The sequence below is a fragment of the Cebus imitator genome, unplaced genomic scaffold (assembly GCF_001604975.1).
Source record: "Cebus imitator isolate Cc_AM_T3 unplaced genomic scaffold, Cebus_imitator-1.0 Scaffold394, whole genome shotgun sequence".
NCBI classification, from domain to species: Eukaryota; Metazoa; Chordata; class Mammalia; order Primates; family Cebidae; genus Cebus; species Cebus imitator.
In genome coordinates, this window is record NW_016107709.1 from 1,829,767 (window position 1) to 1,835,766 (window position 6,000).

General features: G+C 37.3%; 1 protein-coding gene and 1 non-coding gene across 4 annotated transcripts in view; one reads left to right on the forward strand and one right to left on the reverse strand.

The window, feature by feature from the left end:
• Positions 1-6,000, forward strand: part of FRMD3 (FERM domain containing 3) — a 293,432-nt gene that overhangs the window by 85,303 nt on the left and 202,129 nt on the right. The window lies entirely within an intron of this gene.
• On the reverse strand, positions 5,067-5,169 carry LOC119468218. Its single transcript, XR_005196862.1, has one exon. It is a non-coding gene; the product is annotated as a small nucleolar RNA U13 (small nucleolar RNA).

A 6,000-nucleotide genomic window follows, 5' to 3' on the forward strand; every position in this document is an offset into this window, starting at 1 on the left:
GAGCCAAGCCCTGGTTTAGAATCTGGGTGACCCAGCTCTACCTCCACTGTTATTTATTTATTTTTTTTGAGAGGTAGCTCATTTTATTTTTATTTTTTTATGGTTACTTATTTAATTAATTTTTTCAGCTTTATTGAGGTATACTTAAAGAATAAAAATTGTATGTGTTTGAAGTATACAATGCGATGTTTTGATATATGTATATATAGTGAAATGATTATCGCAATAAAGATGACATACTCATCACCTTACACAGTTACAACTTTTTGTGGTGAGAACACTCAAGCGCAGGTCTTAGGAAATGTCAAGAATACAGTTAGCCCTCCGTATCCATGGGTTCGGCATCTGTGGAATCAACCAACGGTGGGTAAAAAATACTCAGAAAAAAATCACCTCTGTAGTGAACACAAACAGACTTTTTTCATTATTCCCTAAACAATATACAATGTAAATAATATACAATGTAAACAATAATACAATGTAAATATACATAGCATTTACATTGTATTAAGTACTATAAGGAATCTAGAGATGATTTAAAGTCTATGTGAGGATGTCCACAAATTATATGAAAATATCATGCCATTCTGTGTCAGGGACATGAACACTCATGGATCTTGGTATCCACAGGATCCTCCCCCACTGTTGATCTGAAAGAGGGGACAATCACGGGGTCAATAAGGGTGTGTGTGACATTGGGAAGAACCACTTTCTTTTACCCTTAAATTTTCCTTCATCTTCCTTTCTTTTCTTCATCTTTTTTACCAGTTAAGTCTGGGAATGCTATGTAGCCTACATCAGCCACTCATGTATAGTACTGATATTTCCGAGTAGTTGAACTTCAGACCAGCGCTGGGTGGTTCTCTCTATATGCGAGAACCCACCCTGAGTTTTTATAAGGCGTGGATGTGTGTCAACAATCTGAATTAGTTTATATAAGAGGTTGGGCAATATTGTAAATAGATATTTGTCTTTATTATCCAGATGAAACTTATAAACCTCTTTATGGGATAGTGTCATGCCTTGAGTTTTATAGCACCTTCGTTTTAACAAACTCAGTGTTTCATTCTTTAGGCTTCTTATATCTCTTCGCTTATATTTTTTTATTTTTTTGAGACTGGATCTTACTGCATTGCTCAGGTTGCAGTGTGGTGGCATGATCACAGCCCACCGCAGCCTCGACCTTCTGAGTCCAACCAATCCTCCTACCTCAGCCTCTCAAGTAGCTGGGACTACAGGCATATGCCACCATGCCCGGCTAATTTTTGTATTATCTGTAGAGACAATGTCTTGCCATGTTGCCCAGGTTGGTCTCAAACTCCTGAGCTCTGGTGATCCGCCCATCTTGGCCTCCCAAAGTGCTGGGATTACAGGTATAAGCCACTATGCCCTGCCTGTATTGTTTTAAGTTATGCTTATTCCTTTTAAAATTCAGGATTTGTTAAGCACTTAAAACAAATTTGTAAATTAAAACCTCATTGAGATACCATTTACCACGTAGTTTGATGAACATAACACATAGAGCATTACAATGGCAAAGGGGGTGGGAAAAAGATACTCTTATAAATGTCTGGTGTGAATTAAATTGTGTAACTTGTATGGAGGACACTTTTGTAATAGCTACCAAAATATGTTATCTCTATCTACCTCTCTCTCTCTGACTCAAGAATCCTATTTCCCGGGGTATGTGTTGTGGATATTCTTGAACATTGTGAAATGTATGCAGGGAGTCTTCCCAGTATGATTTGAAACAACCTCTTCATCAATGGGGCAGGCTAAGTCAAGCATGACACACCTATACAATGGATGTGGCCATTAAAAAGAATAAGGCAGCTCATATGTATCAATATAAAAAGGTCTATAAGCTGTACTATCAAATGAAAATAGCAAGGTGCTACCATTTCCATTAAACAGAGGATAAAAATATTAATATATTCATGGTTGCTTGTCTGTGTGTAATGTTTCTGGATATATACATAAGAAGTTATACTGGTTACCTGTGGGGAGGTTACTGAGTGGCTTGTGGGTGAGAACAGGAGGAGGCTTACATTTCATCGTAAACCTTTTTGTATGTTTTGCAGCATTCAAAAATTCCAATTTAAAGTTTAGTTTAGAAAAATGCCCCCATGTATGCAAGTGATTTCCAAGTTCCCTTCAATATTTTTAATGATTATGGAACACACTGAACTTCTTTTTTATTATTCTAGGTGTGAACTCTGTCTGCTGTCTACATGCACATATGTAATTATATTCAATATTTAAATTTATACTAATTTATATGTCACTTGGGTGGTGAGTAAAAAGGAAAATATATTTTTATCAGCAAACTTGGTAAATTGATGAGGTTTCTGGTGTAGTCAGAGATAATTGCTTATTTCAACCTTCGGTAAGTTTTTAAAAACACCTATTCAAAACACACTTATGTATATATGTATTAGTCCATTTTCATGCCACTGATAAAGACATACACAAGACTGGGAAGAAAAAGAGGTTTAATTTGACTTACAGTTCCACATGGCTGGGGAGGCCTCAGAATCAAGGAGGCAAAAGGCACTTCTTACATGGCAGCAGCAAGAGAAAAGATGAGGAAGAAGCAACAGTGGCAACCCTGATACGCCCATCAGATCTTGTGAGACTTAATTCACTATCATGAAAATAGCATGGGAAAGAATGGCCTCCATGATTCAGTTACCTCCCCCTGGGTCCCTCCCATAACATGTGGGAATTCTGGGGGATACAATTTCAAGTTGAGATTTGGGAGGGGACACAGCCAAATCCTGTCAATATACAATGTAAAAACATATCAAACCATATATTGCTTAGGGATATGTGGCTATGTAGTAAAAGCATAAGGAAATGCACAGACCTAATAGACATTAATTTAGTGGGGTCAAGGTGGGAAGAAATAGGATATGGAATTCAAGAGGGATAGGTACATGATTATTCATTGCATTTTTCTTTATATCTTCTTTCATATTTCAAACATTGCGTAATTAAAAAGTATGTGTTACTAATTTGTTTTCAGGAAATTATAGAGTTCTGTGAAATCATAAAAAGATACAGAAACAATATAAGCGTCAATGATCTGTATTTTCCTTATTTTCTGTCACATCACACCGGTACCTGAAACAGAGCCTGACAGAGGGTAGACCCTAAAAAATATTTGCCAAAATGAATAAACAGGCATAAAAGCCCCACAAGCTTCTGAAGTGGTGGCTGGTGGGTTGTGTGATGTACTCGTGTGCCATCTTGTATAATGGGACACAAAGAGAAGAAGGGGACATATCTGATGATGTCTATAACCTTTCTGATGGGTAAGAAAAAAGAACCTGGGAATTTCTCAATAACCGGAAATAGAGATGAAACATAGATGTGACTGGGTCTATAATAAAATTCAAATGCTACCTGTACTCCAGAATACATCATTTGCAAAAGGCCTTTTCATGGCTCTCAGTAAGACTGGGATTTTGTCTTCATGTGTCATACTCAGTGGCCCCCTTTGTGAATGCTGTATATTTGGTTAAGATGGCTAATGTGGGTATAACTCCTGATTCCTCTTAGCAATGCTGTTGCTGTCTTTTATGTATCTGTGCCCAGCCAAGAGCCAGGTTGTATGGGAGTGACTGGAATGACTGACATTTACTACTGCCCACTGGCAGTAGTAGAATAAATCACCTTTGTTTCTTAGGATAGCCATCAGCCATTCAGTTCCCATATTTGTTTAATATTTAGACATAGAATGAAAGGAGTGTGGGAAAATAATTAACATTGTAATCCTACAATAGCTACAAAAGATGTACTAATACATGTTGACAATAAATGAATAATATGCTATTGTTGTCAGTTACCCCTCAATATTTAGCTAGCTAGAGCAGTGCTGTCCAATAAAATTATAACATGAGCCACATATTAACATTTTCTTGTAGCTACCTTAAGAAATTAAAAGAAACAGGTGGAAATTAATTTGAATTAATCCAACCTAAAACATTTTCATTTCAATACATAACCAATGTTAAAAAATTGTGAATGAGATTTTATATTCTTTTCATCTGGATTAAGTCTTTGAAATTCTGTGCATACTTTATATCCTCAATAGGATGCTAAATTTTCATTAGAAGTACTTGATCTGTATCTAGATTTTATAAAACTTACAGTTGAAAAAGTAGATTCACATATCCAATATCCAAACCATTCCATCATATGTGATAGTGGCTACCCTATTGGACAGGGTAGAGTTAGAACTTATTCACAAATTTCTATGTTCGATTTTTTTAAATGATTCTGACCATCTGTTTGTCAGTATGATTTTTAAGAAATGTAATAAAGATTAGACACATTCTTGCACTTGAGAACTTATAAACTAATACAACAGATGTATATCTTGCATTGCGTGAAGTTAGTTTTTTGAATGAGTGTTTCAGCTGTTTTGATGTGCTTAATTTTGAGAATTCAAATTTAAGATCTGAGATTTAAGGTAATAAAATTTTGGGCCAAGTGTGGTAGCTCATGCCTGTAATCCCAGCACATTGGGAGGTTGAGGCAGGTAGATCATTTGAGGCCAGGAGTTTGAGACCACCCTGACCAACAGAGCGAAACCCCATGTCTACTAAACAATACAAAAATTAACCAGGTGTGGTGGTGCACGCCTGTAATCCCAGCTACTCAGGAGGGTGAGGTACAAGAATCACTTGAACCTGGGAGGCGGAGGCTGCAGTGAGCCAAGATCCCACCACGGCACTCCAGCCTGGGCAACAGAGAAAGACTCTCTCAACAACAACAAAAAATGCAATAAAAATTTAGATAATTCTTTCACAAGTATTCTTAAGCTCAGGTTAAAAGATCTAAGAAGTAATATCTTCCAGTTTTTAGAGAAAAATATAATAACTTTAGAAAAAGAGGAAAGAGTCCATCCACAAATAATCAAGTTGAATTTAAGGAAATATGGAAAATATAAATCCACAGTTTCAAAATCTCAAGCATTAGTTCATAAGTGATCGAGTAATTTAGTTGCTGAACATAAACCAGGAGGATTTGATATTAGGCCAATTAGTTTTTTTTCCTTTGTGCGTCAGATGGTGCTGTGCCGACGCTGTAACAAGGTTTGAGCGAGGCGCGCCTCACATATGGGCTTGAGCATCCAATCATCATGCTTGTGAACTACAAAGGGGTCCAGCCAACTAATTCTGAGTATAGATTTCGTTCCAGATTTTTGACAGCTCCCATTTCACACAGGAGGATATTGGCAGTGTGTACATATGGAGAGTCTGTTGCATCAGAGATTGAGTTAGCTAGAAGAGAACTGCTGCAGGAAGGCCACAGTTATTTGTTCCCCCATTAGCATGGCTGCTGGAAAGTTCTAAGAGCTTTTCTGGGCAAGAAAAGGGGGCAAGGATTGATAGCCCGCCAGTCTCCCTCTGTTGATATCTTGTTAAGAGGAATCAAATCCTGACACTTGGGGTTTTTATAGGAAATGGAATTAGTTCTTCCTCTTAAACTCACAAACAACCAAGAATCCACTGGGGATGCTTGACAGTTATGAATAATTTACAGATGTCTATTATGAACTATTAAATTACTAAATAGTTATTAGTTATAGTAGTTATCAATTGTTAAATTGTTAGATTATTAATAGTTGTTCAATAATTCATAAGCAGTTTTATCTATTAAAGTGAGAGGTAGAGAAGGGACCAAGATTTGGTTTGAGTGCTCTTGACCGAGACTGGTCCTCTGACAAGCTCATTTGGGGTGGGTGAGAGGATAATACTCCTCCCCTCTCACCTGACAGCTCCCACTTCACTTTCTTGGCTGAGCATGCCTTCAACCTGATGTTACAGCACATCCTGTAAGAAGCTAGCCACGGGTAATCCATGAAAAATTCATGCCAGCATTGTTGCCAGGCTGTTTGGCCCCTTGCTAAATTTTAAAGACAGAATGGAAGGGACTAGTCAGTATTTCCACGTGTGTGTGTGTGTGTGTGTGTGTGTGTGTGTGTGTGTGTGT